At 42.0% G+C, this 16,392-nt stretch overlaps 1 protein-coding gene across 3 annotated transcripts in view; it reads right to left on the bottom strand.

Moving 5' to 3' along the window:
* LOC101469680 (uncharacterized) overlaps positions 1 to 14,273 on the bottom strand; it is a 76,703-nt gene extending 62,430 nt beyond the window's left edge. For 2 of the 3 annotated variants that reach the window (XM_024798674.2, XM_076880220.1), the window contains exon 1: positions 14,147 to 14,255. The gene's annotated coding sequence lies outside the window, so the exon portion shown is untranslated. Of the gene's footprint in view, positions 1 to 14,146 lie in introns of all 3 variants that reach the window. The other variant, XM_024798675.2, reaches the window with a different exon arrangement.
* Positions 14,274 to 16,392: the final 2,119 nt, after the last annotated feature.

Below are 16,392 nucleotides of genomic sequence, written 5' to 3'. Positions count from 1 at the left end.
AGCTTGGTACTCTATGAACTTACAGATGGTGTTAAAATGATGGTGCTTTATCTTTTTGAAGGAAGCTGATCCTATTAACCCAGTACTTTTGAATTCTCGCTTATAGCCAAGGTCATAATGAAAAGGCCTGAGTCATTCCCAAGAAATCCGATAACAAAAAAGAAATGAAAATATCATGAAAACAACTGCGAGGTAAAGATTTACCAGTTGTCAACGATGCTTCTGTTTTAAACACAACTGAACACAAACTACAGTAACAATACAATTTATTTACCACACCTATTGTTCGTTTACTTCGGTTGAAGTCAGTTGACAAGTTTGCAAACTTGTAGACTTTCCTGCTGTTTTGTTTCTTTTCACACAGTAAAATCCAAGCGAACTCCAATCGAAACAGTATGTTCTGTCTGTTTACTGACCAGATGTTTGAGGAAGGAGCACAATTAAATACTTTTATATAAATATTTTGAGAACATGGAGAATTTAGATTTCTCAGATAGTTGCTAACCCATGCTTACCCTTGAACATCTATGGTGCCTTGTTGGATCCCAGAATGCAAAGGATACGTTAGCTCAAACTTGCAACTTACACCAGGTGTTGGGTTGGACTTGAACCGCACACAATTTAAACTGACTAAATGTCACAGGTGTGAACCCCCCCTAAATATGCATATAGGTGATATCTGTACATGCATATAGGTCTCCCAACTGAAGACTAGAATTATTAAGCCAATAGTCTATAGTTATATTTAAAATATTTCATCATCAAATATTTTCATTCAAAATGGTGATTTCCTATTTTTTGTTTAAAAATGATCTAAATGAGTTTCAATTTAAGTGTATGTACCAAATAAAGAATAAGAACAACAAGAAACAGTAACACCATGACAGAAATCACACGCTAAGCTTGAACTCCTGAGTCGCACACAATGCTGTGCAACAGCTGAGTTAATTTATTATTTATTTGCAACAAAAGTGATGATACAATCTTCTGCAGGTGAGTCCATCTGTCAGAAAGAGACACTGAGCACTCGTGTCAGTGCATCATCAGCATTCAGAGCGCCGCAATCACCGGCTCTGCAGCAGAGTGACATCGTCTCCAATGCAGCTGACTGAGTGTCACTTTGGCTTTGCACAGCTAGACACACACATATGCATACCCACACCCACAGTGGCTGGAATTCACACACACACAATCAGCACTGCCACGTGCAGACAGAATGATGCAGGGCAGCATTAGCCAGACCGGGTGTTGTGTTTTCATTACACAGATGTGGATGCAGATTAAAGCGTCTTGTATCTCCAGCTTTGTGGTTCCCAGCACAACTGGTTCACATGTCTTTTGATGGGATGCCACCCAGCACAGGAAATAGCTGGGCCTGAGAACATACGAGCTAAAATAAAGTAAAAATGCACTCCGCGTCTCCCCCAGTTTGAAAAGCACAGAGCTGTGCTGAATTTGTGGTGGGAATACGACAGATAAAGGCTGGTGGAACCAGGACGTTGTGCGTCAACGATCTGAAGGGTTTACTTTCCTGTTTGTATTGGCTAGTTCAGTTTTCATCTGATCTCAGGCTGGGGGAGGCATGAGAGGGGCAGGGTACTCTGTGTGTACTTTCAGAGGCGTTTATCACAGCAGTTATCAGGGCAGCAATGCTTTCAATCATCGCTTATTTACATTTTTTATTTTTATCTGGGGTTCAACGGCTTTTATTGAACTGCACCACCCATTGTTAGTGTGCATTACAGTGGGACAACATGGCTAAGTCGTTTCACTATCTGCCTTCTGAGCAAATGCGTTTTGGCTTAGTTCCGGATGGGGAGTTGGTTCATGCAAAAATAGATGGCCATATAATGTTGAACACAGAATTGCCTTCTAAACACAGGCTACAATCACAAGGAGGAACTTCCAGCTGCGAGTGCCAAAATACACTCTATTATGTCATCCTGGAGATGCAAAATCCAAGCACAGTCCCACACACAGCACCAAGCCGGAGAACTGTTCCCACTCAAACAAGTGGGAGCTAAACTTGAGGCGCTCTAAACTTACGTGTAAATCACATCTGCTTCATTTGATCGGCTAAAAGACCAGCAGCTCTAAGCGGGCCGCGATGGCGCACCGGTGGTGATTAACTCATCAGGCTGGAAGGCTCTTTGATTGAACTTACCAGGGGTAACGCAGAAAATGAGGTCTTTTATCCTAGGGTCCAATGGCCCTGCACAGAATCTGCACACAGGGATCTCTATAGATGATCCCCATGTGGGGAGAAACGGGGTGGGGGGTGGGGGGTTTATAATGCTGCGCCTAGATTAGGGTGAAAGGGAGGCAATCAGCCTGGCAGCCCCTGAGGACACATCAAGCTTGTGGTTTTTCTCTTGGACAGTAAGGCATCATCATGGTAGAAAGCAGATGGCGGAGGATTAGCATCTGAATGTGGGCATGAAGATCCACAGGGGTCCCCCCCCCACACCGCTACTCCTCCTCCTCCTGCATCCCCGCAGGGGATAGGTGAGCTGAGAAAAAGACGAGCTCTGGAAGGACAAAATCAATAATTGGAGACCCGTGGTGCGCAGACAAAGGAACCGATGGAAAGCTGGTGGATTTACACAGAGAAGCAGCTAATTACGTTGTCTTCCTCAAAATATTTTTACTGCGGGCTTCCTATAACAATTTCTGGGTGCAGAATCAGAAGGATGCGCAATACAAAAACAAAGCCAGAGATGGCGATCGAGCTCAAAGCTGCCGTAGACATGGTAAAAAAAGAGATAACATCAGGACACATCCCACGTAAAGCTGCTTTTGAAGTTCACGCCTGTGCTGTTTGGACTTGGTCTGAGGGAAAACATGCTGGTATCATCAATGAGCTCTATTTGTAATAAAGCGTTTAAGCTTCACGGCAAGGTAAGCCTACTGAAAGTCATTTTGGCACAACAGAAACAAAAAGAAATGGTAGAAGAAAAGCAGATATGTCTAAAAACATTGTGCAATCTATACCGACTCCATGCACAGCGGGATTTCCCCCCTAAGCTTCAGTAACATAGTAAAATACTACCTCTCAGGCCTCTGCCTGAAAAAATGGCAGGCAGTTTAGATGCAGAGGTAAAACACAGAAGACAGGTTTGCTGCTCCCAATAGACCCAGAACCTGAATGGATTTGCTATAAAACCTTAAAAAAACACAGTGAATGTAAGTTTTACAAGAAAACAGGGGCTATATATGATGTAGAAGGCAAACTATATAAGTATGACTCAAATAATAAATAAAAGGATTGGAAATATGGAAAACCTTTGCAGCCAGTTGCATCATGTACAAATGCTGAATTTCCCCAAAACCTTCTGCCTTCTTCTTTTTCTATGTTCTTAGCTACAAGTTTCAAGCACTGCAGACGTGCCATGTGAAAGCATGCGGCTCCGATTCTCCAGTTTATTGCCCGTTTATCACCAGATACTGTCAGCAGGCACACTGAGTCAATGGCACCCAGGAATACAAATCTCTCCTTAAGAAAAAAAAAAGTCACCCAGCTCATTGTGGTGGAAAACAACAGTCTCCTTCCCGCGAGGGGGGGGCATTCGCAAACATCTGTTGACGCTCCTAAATAAAGCTTAAGTCTCCTTTTTCTGTAGAGATTTATGTTGTTTGATTTAATGAGGTGACCCGAAGTAGTGAAGTCTCCCCATCCCACCTTCAGTAGACGGCACCTTGGGGACAACTCAATGCAGCTGGGCCATTCAAAGTTCAAGATTAGCTGGAATTATGAGGAATTACAATACAAAAAAACAAACAAACAAGCAGATATTCTTAATTTTATTGATGGTACTGCTTGTAGACCAATCAGCGGATTCCCAGATCCAGTTGAAGGTGTGTGGAGGAAAAGAAAGGAACAGCGAGGAAAGGGAACATTATGCTGTGATAAAAAGGACAGAAAGGCTTTTTTCTAGGCTTCTGTCTGTATCTTTTTTTTTTACAAGTCGAGGCAGAGACGCACAGAGGGGCTACACACTCAAAGAGGGTCATTCCTTTGAGGGGCTGGTTTCCATGGCAGGGGTTGCCCTGGTGAGTGGGAAGGGCCTTGATGGTCCCAGTGGAGCAATAGGCCCCTGTCAACAATTCAAATCAATAGAGAGAGTCCAGGTTGGAGGATACATGTGAATAAGGCTACGTTCACACTGCAGGTCTTAATGCTCAATTCCGATTTTTTGATCAAATCTGATTTTTTCGTCTGCTTGTTCACACTACAACTAAAATGCGACAGCAAACACGCTCTAGTGTGAACGCTCAAAGCGGCCCGCATGCGCAAAAGAAGACTTCACACACAACGCGCTCTGTTTAGACCCAGAGCAAACAATATTGTTTGACTGATGGCCCTTAATATAAAGACTTCAAACTTTACGTTTCCCAATTTTTTCTTTAAGTTATTTTGTTATTTACATAATAATGTAGATAACCTAATAATGATCCTTATTGCTGTTTTAGAGAGGAGCGGTGCTTCAAAGGATAGTTACAGATTTCTGTCAGAATCTGCAGATTATGCAGTACAAATAAAATGTTAACGTTTCTCCAACGTTGTCTTCCCAGCAGTTTCACCGATGGCCAGGAAGCGTTCGCGATGTCGTATCGGGCGCTTCTCCGGAGCTGATAATTGGCTTCTGTCTTGTGTCAGTGACGTAAAAGACAGATTTAATGCGACATGACCGTTCAAACAGCAGTCGCTTTCTAAAACATCGGATATGTATCGGATTCAGTACCACATACGAAAGTGACCCAGATCGGATTTGAAAATATCGGATTTGTGCCGTTCACACTGTCATACCATGATCGGATATGGGTCGCATAGGGTCAAAAAAGTCAGATTTGATGCGCTTTCGCCTGGGGTGTGAACGTAGCCTAAGTGTTGCACTAGAGCCTACAGCTTCACTATTAATTGATCTGTCATGTCATATATAGTCAATTTCTTGCCTACAAACATCAGAAAATTTTTACTTTATTTAGTCATTGTGGCTCTAATGCTTTCATTATCTGTTACTGATTTTGACTTTGTCTACAATTGGAAAAACAATATATGTAAATGACTGCTATTGGAGACATTTCCTAAGTGATCCCCTACATGACCTCCTAATAGGTTATTCCTGTCTTTGGTGGGGAGAACAAATAAACACAACTAAGGCTGCATTAACTCTATACCCCTTTAAAGCCTTCCAGGAGTCATGTAACCTTGAACAACTTTTCTGATCTGACCAATATCTGTCATATTTCAGGGCTGCTTATAGGACAAAATGACTAGGAAGTTATTGAGGCCGGTCTCTCCCTATGGAGTTACCTTGGAAACGAATCTAATGGTTGTCAAACCCCGTCTTTTAATTTTTACTGAGGTCTCAAAACTTGCCATTAAGGGTACAGGAGAGATTGTCAAATGCCATTATGGGGGAAAGACTTAAGGTAGTACAAGACTTCCAGGACAACAATGAACTGTACATCAGCGGTCCCCAACCGTTATTGCGCCACGGACTGGTTTATGCCCGACAATATTTTCACGGACCGGCCTGTAAGGTATCGCGGATAAATACAACAAAATAAAACTAGTACCGGTACCGAAAACAAAGAAGATTTATTCATAACACACGTGAAAAGACCCAGGAAAACCGAGTTAACGATAAAAACGATAACAAAATAACGCTGAAAACTGATAAAAACCCTGAAAACCATACATTTCACACCTGAGCCTCAACTCTCGCAGCCCGGTACCAAACGACTCACGGACCGGCACCGGTCCGAGGCCCGGGGGTTGGGGACCGCTGCTGTACATAACACTTTTTAGCCTTTATTATGATAGGACACTAAGGAGTGGTTAAGAAAGCTTGGAGAGAGAGCAGGTTAGGGAGAGACAGAACAAAAAGCCTTGGGCAGATCCAAACCTGGACTTCTGAAATGGTCTTACAGCATATGGTTCACCTGCTCAACCAAATAAGCTATAGTGAAAGACCCCCCCAAAATATTTCTGACCTGAGGAAACCAATCACATGTTTACTAACTAAAAATGCTACAGCTGCGATTACAGCTGCAACTCTAAACTGCGACTCAAGACCCCTCACTTTTCTGAAACGTTAAAAAATGTGCACAATATTCCTGTTATGAATTCTGTCTCTGTGTTGGGAATTATAACAATAACAGTTATGATTCATTGATGATGTTGTGCTAAATGTGTAAAATAACAAAACTCTTGGTTTCTGCTGCTACCTGATATTCCAAGAATGCAATAAACTGAGATTAGAGACACCTACAAACAGCTGCAAGCGACAAACAAAACGTCAGTTCCAGTAAACGTTTTGTCAAATTATATTTGGTTGACTTGAGTGTCTTATTATTCTGAATCATTAGAGTTGAGCTGTCATTTCACAGACATTTAAATGTATGAAAGATGTGAAAACATAGGAAATCTAACAAAGCCAATGACCATAATGGTGCAATTTCTTTGGCATTATCAGCTTTTCAGGTATTATTGTAATGCATTAATTGACACACAGAGAAGGAAAATGTGATTAGAATTACAAAGTAGCTACCAGGCATCCTGAGGCGGACATGTAAGGCATTATTCATTAAATTATGTACTCCAAAATGTCAAAACAGTGAAAGAAGACGTTAAAATGAGACATAAAAAAGACAAAACCAGTTGTTTTGTCTTGCCAATGGCATAAATTATGTAGTAAAGTAACAAATCTTCATATTCAAGAACAAGAACCAGAGGGTCCTTTTGATTTGGCGTGAAAGCAATTAACAAATTATTAAAATTGCTGATTAATTAATTAATTCAAATACCTGCTTCTAGGGTAAAACTGAGTTATGTGAAGCCAAAGTGGGTTTGCAGAGTCTGATGATTTCATCCTGCATATTTTTCCATCGTCTCTCTGTGGCATGTGTGAGAGAGAGGATGTTAGATATGCTTTTAAGCCTCTCTTCAGACACATTCGGCAGCGGTCACAGTAAAACCCCTTCCTGGATGCTGGCCAGGACGTCCACTACACGCAGTCAGCTGCCCCTTGTTCCAGCAGACTAGTTAAAAACAAGACTCACAAGGAACGAAATGTGCTATCGCCGTAATCATGTCTTCCATCTGTTTTTATGTTTCACACTGGCTTCACAGAGCTCCTCTGTGTGATGCTTCTATGAACTAGGGGGTTTCCATTCATCCAAAATACGACCCTGACAAGCAGACGCACTCAAGCGTGTGCACGCTAACACAGTGAAGAGATGTTCTGGTTTACTTAAGAAGCTTCAAACCCAGAGAAGCAATTTACCCCGAATCCTTGGGGACTTTATTTCCACTACATTACCATCCAATCTTTTCCCTTAATGGATGAACTAAAAAAGAAGAAAAAAAAACACAAAAGAGAAAACATGTTCAAAAAACCTCGAGAAACCCAATAGAGTTGGTATGTTCTAACAATACTCTAACAATGAGCTTCATTCAGTCCTCTAGCACACTTCACTCAGTGTATTAGCCTCCAACTGCAGTCAGTTGGCTGTTTGCAAAAGGATGAGGAGAAAACAATTGAGCTGTTTAGCTTGCACATCTGGAAATCATAAAGGCTCAGCACTAAGTAGCTTAGCTACTACGCTAGGCTAACAAGAGGTCCCCAGCCTATTCGGTAAAAAGCTAAGGCTCATTAGTGGTTTGTTCCCAGTCCGAAAAATCAGACCAGCCTCACATGTAAGCACTGCTGCTCCAGCTGCATCGTTCAGACTACCATTAAGTCCTAAAATAAGTTCTGGTTTTGAAGTGACATAAAATAACCTCACATTGAAAGGCAAAATCCCGCCAATGCTTTTTCAAGACCTTCAAACATGTAAGAAACCAGCAAAGACTCGAGCAGCTTTTCGATCTCTCCAGCAATACTGTAGTCCACTACAATCTGAAGGCTAATATTTGCGTGTAGAATTCTCCAGGTTTAATCTAAAGGGTTGTACAATGTAGCTTCATTAATGTTTTGCATCACTTTCCTCATTTGCTCTTTGTTGTGCTTCAATAAAAAATGTAATTCATTACAGTAGTACATTATATTGTTTTTAAACTGCAAAACCCATAAAAATCCAGCCAAATATTAGCACTTTACTAAAATACAGTGGCAGGACTCAGCTGGTTACATATAGCTGACCTAACATCATCCAGAATATGTCAGCAGGCCAGTTGTGTGCAATTTTGTTTGCCAATTAAGGGTGTAAAACCACAAACAGCAGGTTAAATGTCATAACCCTGTTAACACAGAAACACATAAACGTCCCTTGACGGCTTTTTGGGAACATGCAACAAGTTTTTGCCTGGAATGTATTGTTGTCTACAGAAACTGCTCAAAAAAAGACATTTTTACAGTGGATGACCAAGGATCAGGCCTGGTAGGCAGGTTGTATACTTCGTCTTTCAAAAATTCTGAAGAATGTTTTTTTCTGTTTTCTTTACCCAGTCCTTATGTCCTCCTCACAGATTAGCTAACACAAGATCAGAGGGTAGAGCGGCAGCAAATATTAGAGATGCCAATATCTGGGGGAGCAGCCCCTGACTGTAAGAATGCCCTGCATGAGTGTCCTCTCTGTTGAGGGGCAACGTCCGTGAGGAATGAAATATGACACTGGCTGTCAGGGCTCGTTTGGGAAACTAGCGGTGAGCCAGCCATGGTTGGAGCTCCGGGTAGAAGGGCGAACAGGGTGGATGAGTGATTAGAGAGACTATCTTGTAACAAGGAGGTCACAAGATGAAGAATCTGTGTGGTTAAGCTCAATTAACACACACTAGTTTAGACTTTACCAGCTCTTCCTACTACAACTAGACAGCAGATTCTGCATTATTGTTGAATCCAAAAAGCTGTAGGCCTTTTTCTAGGACTGATCACCTCTGCTCCTATCCCACAGCCTAGGTACCCGCTACATCCATCTGTCCTCTGTTGTTACAGCATGCTTCCTGTGCATACAAAGTGTCTCTGACAGCTGTATCTTCTTTTAAAGAGCGGGATACTAGAAACGGCCTTGGTGGACAAGTGCCTACGTCAATGATAAGTTCATTCATTACTGAAAAAAGAATGACGTTCACAATGCTCTTCATCCATGCCTAACAAAAGACTTGTAGGTCCTAATTAACATGGCACACTGCTGAGTGGCAGCCTGTTGAAGCTTTCGTGTGTTTTTCTTGCTTTTTTCAGCATTTCCTTAATCACTTACTCAATTATTCTTAATTACTAATTACTTTACTACTTTACAAATCTTTTTTTCTTGCTTTTGGATTTTTAAACAATTTATATTTGCCAGCTGTGCCAGTTGACAGCACTGAGTACATGCGTGATGCTAATGCTAGAGAAGAAGCAACAGGGCTGCAGAGCTGAAGCTATCATCATGTGGAGTTTAAGGCTACAAGTTGCAAAGTCAATTGACTCCCAGCCTATTCAAAGTATCGTTGGACAGGAAGACTTTGTATAGTGAAAAAAGATGGAGTTCACAGTGATGATGAATAGTAATACCGGAAACGTTCTCTTCATCTCCGAGCATGAAGTAAGGAGAGCCTTCAAAAGAGTGAACACCAGGAAAGCAGCAGGACCAGACGGCATCCCAGGTCGTATCCTCAGAGACTGCGCATACCAGCTAGCTCCTGTGTTCACTGAGATATTCAACATCTCTTTATCTCAGTCGGTGATCCCCACATGCTTCAAAGAGTCCATCATTGTTCCTGTCCCGAAGAAACCCCACCCTGCTTCTCTCAATGACTATCGCCCTGTAGCCCTCACCTCAGTAGTGATGAAGTGCTTTGAACGCCTGGTCAGAGACTTCATCATTTCTTCACTACCAGACACACTGGACCCACTACAGTTCGCTTACCGTCCAAATCGTTCCACAGACGATGCCATCTCTCATCTCCTCCACACATAACTCACTCACTTGGACACTAGAAGGGGGAATTATGTTAAAATGCTCTTCATAGACTACAGCTCTGCATTTAACACCATAATTCCCTCCACACTCACCACCAAGCTGGAGCATCTGGGACTCAGCTCATCTATGTGTCAGTGGATCTCCAACTTCCTAACTGGCAGACCACAGGCAGTAAGGATGGGCGGACATGTCTCAGCCTCCACCACTCTCAGCACTGGAGCCCCCCAGGGGTGTGTTCTGAGCCCCCTGCTGTACTCTTTGTACACATATGACTGTGTGGCCACTACCAGCTCCACCACCATCATCAAGTTTGCTGACGACACCGTCGTGGTGGGCCTGATCTCTGATAACAACGAGACGGCCTACCTGAAGGAGATTAGGAATCTGGAGAACTGGTGCCAGAGGAACAACCTCCTTCTAAACGTCAGTAAGACAAAGGAGCTGATAGTGGACTTCAGCACTAAGCAGGAGAGGAACTACCAGACCCCCGTCATCAACGAGTGCCCAGTGGAGAGAGTGGACAGCTTTAAATACCTCGGAGTTCACATCACGCAGGACCTGTCATGGTCCTGTCACATCAACACCGTGGTGAAAAAGGCCCGTCAGCGTCTCTACCACCTCAGACGCTTGAGAGACTTCCAACTGCCCTCCAAGGTGCTCAGGAACTTTTACTCGTGCACCATAGAGAGCATCCTGACGGGAAAAATCTTAACCTGGTTCGGGAACAGCACCATGCAGGACAGACAAGCTCTACAGAGGGTTGTGCGGTCAGCTGAGCGCACCATCCGCTCCGAGCTCCCTCCCTACAGCAGGCGGTGCTGGACCAAGGCCAGGAAGATCATGAAGGACCTCAGCCATCCCAACAACAGACTGTTCTCTCTGTTGAGGTCGGGAAAGCGATTCCGCTCCCTGAAGACCAACACAGAGAGACTGAGGAGGAGCTTCTTCCCGCAGGCGATACGGTCTCTCAATCACACCACCACACAGTACTGACCCACACATATGGTTCTTACACACACACTGGACTTTCTGGACATTGTTTTCACTTCATCACTTAAATCACTTTAAGCATATTTGCACTGCAGAAGACATAATGTGGATTGCACATCACTGGACATTATATTCTTCATTTCCAGTTAATACTTGTACAGCTGCTGGTATTGTGTATTGTGTTTTAAATGGCACTGCACCTTCTTACCTGTCAGAACTCCTTAGTACTTATCGCCCCAGGAGATCTTTGAGGTCAGCCGATCTGATGCTTTTAGATGTTCCCAGGTATAAATTAAAGACAAAGGGAGAGAGGGCGTTTGCTGTGGCTGCACCCAGACTGTGGAACAGTTTACCTCCTCACGTCAGATTCTCCAAAAGCCTAGAAACTTTTAAAACTGCTCTTAAAACTCACCTCTTTTCATTGGCTTTTAGAAAGGTTTAATTTATTTGTTTATTTATTTTTTATTTGATCAGCGAGGTGTTTTACGAAATTGTGTTCTATTGTATTTTTATCTGTATTTACTGTACAGCACTTTGGTCAGCCTTGGTTGTTTTTAAATGTGCTCTATAAATAAACTTGACTTGACTATATATTTATTTATATTTCTTCATACATTCTTATATAGTTCTATATTGTGTATTTTGTTGTACAGTTATTTTATTTTCAACTTTAATTTATATATTTTATCTTATTCTTCCCAGTTAAATTTACCCTTCATTCTAATTTGTGTTGTACAGTTATTTCATTTTTAACCTTAATTTATATTTTATTCCTTCCTAGTTAAATTTAACCTTTTTAATTTTTCATATTTATTTCCTATCTTATTCATAGCCTTTTCCTTTTTTGTTTTCTTTAGGTCACGAGCAGTTGTCCAAGCATTTCACTACATATCGTACTGTGTATGACTGTGTACGTGACAAATAAAATTTGAATTTGAATTTGATTTGATTTAATAATACTATAAACTTCATGGAAATGTGGCTGAACTTACACTTTACTATAATCATTTACATTATATTAAAGTATACAATACTATTATTATTATTACCATTTTTCCACTTGCTGTAAAAAATAAATTCCCAGATATGGGGAATAAATTAAATATTTTTGTCTCATTTCTATGATCTTTTCTATCACTTGAGTATGTCAAGAAGCTGCATATCAAGTGTGTGTGCACTTGATATGCAGGTCAGTGGGCCGTTTGGTTCTTCTGACGTAGGCGAATTAGATTAGGTCCCTCTCACAGTTGAGACTTAATCACGTACTAAAGCACAGCTCAGCCATCTCCCATTAGACACCTGTGGAACAAAAGGAGCCTCAGACGGGAGCAACAGATATGTCCTGAGACCTTAAACACCTGTGTCTGAGGCACTGAGGTGTACTGCAGTAATCTACTTCACCAACAAGCTAGAATGCACATAAATTCTTGAATAATGAGCAATATCAGAGACTGATCGTGATTCCAGACACAACTCTAATGCAATCGCTTGTCATCAGGAAGGGCCAACGAAGACGATGTGTCTAAATTCCAGTGGAGTGGATGACAGGTCTGTGGTTCCAGGACCTAACCAGAATCAACGATGGGAGATTTACTTAAGGTCACCCAAAGTGGTGCAGGGAGGCGGCTCAGGTTTCCTGGTGGTTATATGAGCAAGAAATGGCTAGATATGGCTTACACACACACACACACACACACACACACACACACACACACTACAACTGAAATTTAAAGACGTTAAGAGTGAGCACACACACAAAACCCCAACCTGTCGTGCCCTGATTAAGGTCATTTCTGTCAGTGATTAGACTCAGCCCAATCTGGTCTGACAGAGGCTTGTCCTTACAGGAGAAGCAGGCGAAACTTGATTCACATCTCACCTGCTGTGCTAATGCACTTTGTCAACCTTCATTCGGCCTGAGCCAAGAAACACCTATTCTGTGTCAAACAGGCAAATATGTTTTGCATGTTTATCTGAATCTGCCATTAATGTGAACCTGAATTACACGGGGCTTTAGGAAAAACTCTCGTGAAAACAATCAGTCCATTTCTACTACGTTCCTCTGGCTCATTACTGCTGGTAAAACAAATTCCACTTTTCGTGATCAAATCGAATCTGACTGAACAAGCAACCACAATGCATTAAGCTGAACTTTGGGGGGATCTCAGGTTACCAAGCTTGGACATCCCCAACATGCCAAGGCACTGATTTCCCTCTACATCTCGTCTACAGCCAGGATCTTCTGAGGCAGGAACTGGAATGTCCAAACACACAAACTCTTGAATTCCTTTCCATAAAAGACTGTTTTCACACTTAAAATTCTACAGAGTTCCTGCTTCTCCTCACTGCACTGAGGCTCGGGAGATGCTGAAAGGATGCAGAACTGAAACAGACCCTTTTAGCCTGCAGATTTTCAGATCACTATCTGTGACTGAGCACATATATTTAAGGCTGTAAAACGATATTAGAGTCCGTCAGGGAAGATCCCAGAATATGGTTTTGGCTTTCAGCTGTCATAACAAGGACATTGTTATTAATTTGAGTCACATAAAAGGCTTCCTTCAAACTACATTTTGCTGGTGAGAGGTGGTGGTGGTGCCTATAATGCCAAGTAGACGCTGGGCTACTCCCATCATAACGCATTGACAAATCGGTAATAGCCCGAAAAGGGGGGGGGGGGGGGGGAGATGGGGATAACTATAATAATCCACAATTATATTGCACTTATATTTACAGTTTTCCTTTTAAATATCCACTGCAGAAATAGGGGGATCCTTTCCTGCAGTGGATGGCTGCGAGCGGCGCCGGTTTCAGCACCATGCAGGCGTGGACCAGAACAAAAGGCGCAGGATGCAGCAGCGCAGAGAGCCTCGCAGGGACGCAGCGAGACGGTGACAAATGCCGCAAATTAATACCCAGGTTAACACATCTGCCTAACAGCATTTTAAATACAAGTCTCCACTGAAAAGCGACTTTAAAAGGCACGCATTTCAATCCGCCACACTCGCAGATATCCCCCATTCTCTCTAAGAATCACGCACATAACCATAATTAACACCATAACCACACACAGCAGCAGAGGATTAGTGGACAGCGACATTGATGTGCAGACTCTGACTTTTTGTCAAACTTTCCCAGCAGCCGGTGTCGCAATCCTACATCTTAAATTTGCGCATCCGCGCTGCTTTGCGCCATCGTAAAGTCTAATTTCCCCGCACATGACGAAGCAAAGCGATTTGGGTCTTACCTGGAGGTTCAGGCTGCTGAGCGGCACTAATGCCCTTGGATAGGAAGAGAGCTGTGGTGACAATGAGAGCGGTATGGGGCCCTGTGGCCCCTCCCCGTTGCAAATGAAGCTACCGTAAATGCAGAAGTCTGCGCGCAAGGAGGATTATGTGGCTTCAGTATGCGATGATGTAGAATCTGTGCAACATCTTTGTAGTGTAAAAACACAAAAATAAAGAAAACACAACGCAGCTCCTGTAAATACTGACACACGCACATATAGGTATAAAGGTTTGATGTCAGGTCATTGCTAAAGGGCTTTGAGTGATTTGATGCAAAGGGGTCAGCTCTCTGTCTGCAGTGGATGTGAGCGCGGAGCTGAAGCACCGGGGTGTGGCTGTTGCTGAGGGAAGATGGAGAAGAAAAAGGAGAGGCGGGGGTTAGACGAGTGGGGCTATGGGGGGAAATGGGAAGGAGGCAGAGGAGATGGACCAGTGAACACGAGAGCTGTGCAGTAGTATTGCTATACTAATACAGATACCAATAGGCTCAACTTACAAAGGCAGCTTATGTTGATCTCATAAAGCCCACGATTTATCTGACGAATAATCAGCGTTTAACGTAATCGAAACATCTATTTTAGACCTGGAACCTAAATGTGCCTGGCTATAAAGAACTTTGGGTCAACCTCTACTGTTTAAATGCGTTACAGGCTTTAAACGAAACAGTAAAAAAAACAGACTGACTGACAGTTAACACAAAAAGGTGGGGACATCTTTCATAATGAATGTTTGAGGTCTATTTTTTAGTTTTCAAAAACAATAACTTATTTAGAACAATTAAGCAGGATACATATTGAACTTGGAGGACAGAAACAAAGTATCCAGCGATACCAATTATTGGTACAGCATTACCCATATATTTGGATCAATTTGAGCCACCTCTAGTCAACAGCAGATACTCTCACAGTGCCCTCGAGGTGAGGCGTAATGGTCACAGACAATGACATGACTCCATATTTACAAATATACACAAGCTCTGAAACACTGATGCTCCAAAATTCTGAATAAATGTGCAGAAAACGTGGTCACCAGCAAGCCTAAGGTGCAAAAACACCGAGCTTCAAACTTTGAAGGGATGCTTTGAATCATCAGGTCTAATTCAACAGCCTGCTTTTTTCCACTGCACTGTCATGGGCTCCTCCAGGTTTGAGCAGTCCTTTACTGCCACCTACTGATGGAAGTAAGTCAATGCACTGAAGATGCTGACGCTGCCATATTATTAAGCATAGTATATGCAGCATAAATCAGTGTGGCACTTAAAGCAGACATCTTTATTTTGATGTTTAACTAAAACAACCCATAACTGATGAATTAAGAATGCAAGTATGCACAAATCTGAGTTAATTATAATTAACACTTGCCAGTAATTCATAATTCATGTTTATGTAATGATGCAGACAGTTCCACCCCATTGATCTTAAACCTGCTACAGTCTGTGCTGTATGTAGAGAGACTTGCAGAGTGACATAACTTTCAATAAGCTGTCACTAGATGTTCCCTGAAGCTAACACATCAGGGAACCATATCCGAAAGATGTTTCTGAAACTTCAGAGGATCTTCGAGAGGTAAAACACCTCCCTGCTTACCTGACTATGGAACGCCAGGACTGCCATAATGAATTAATTAAATACACCATTAAATAATTAATTAAATGTGTCAATAATTAATTAAAATTGGAATTAATTAATTAAATAAATAGTTATGACACATGTAATTAATTAATTATTGACACATTTAATTAATTATTTATGTATTTCACATTTTAATTAATTATTGACACATTTAATTAATTAATTATTGACACATTTAATTAATTATTTATGTATTTCACATTTTAATTAATTATTGACACATTTAATTAATTATTGACACATTTAATTAATTATTTAATGATATATTTATTTATTTCATTTTGGCAGTCCTGGCGCCTGGCTCTCGTCATGAAATAATTTTATCTGTCAGCCTCACCCATCAAACTCAGGGGGCGGGGTTAACGCTGCCCATGCAGCTTCTCTAACATTTGATTGGTTGCCGTGCAAAGTAAGTCAAAACAGGTCGATCCTAGATAATCGATTGCTTGTGTAGACTTGGGGCAGCCAGGTATCCCAGAATGCAGATCAAATCACAGGCAGCAATGGTGGTGGTGTAGTTTTAAAATACCCCGTTTTTCTGTCACCAGCTACACTTTTAACAGTGTTTTAGCCGC

The sequence above is a fragment of the Maylandia zebra genome, linkage group LG23 (assembly GCF_041146795.1).
Source record: "Maylandia zebra isolate NMK-2024a linkage group LG23, Mzebra_GT3a, whole genome shotgun sequence".
Taxonomy (NCBI): Eukaryota; Metazoa; Chordata; class Actinopteri; order Cichliformes; family Cichlidae; genus Maylandia; species Maylandia zebra.
Note: the sequence above shows the minus strand (reverse complement) of the source record. Positions and strands in the feature narration are given on the sequence as shown.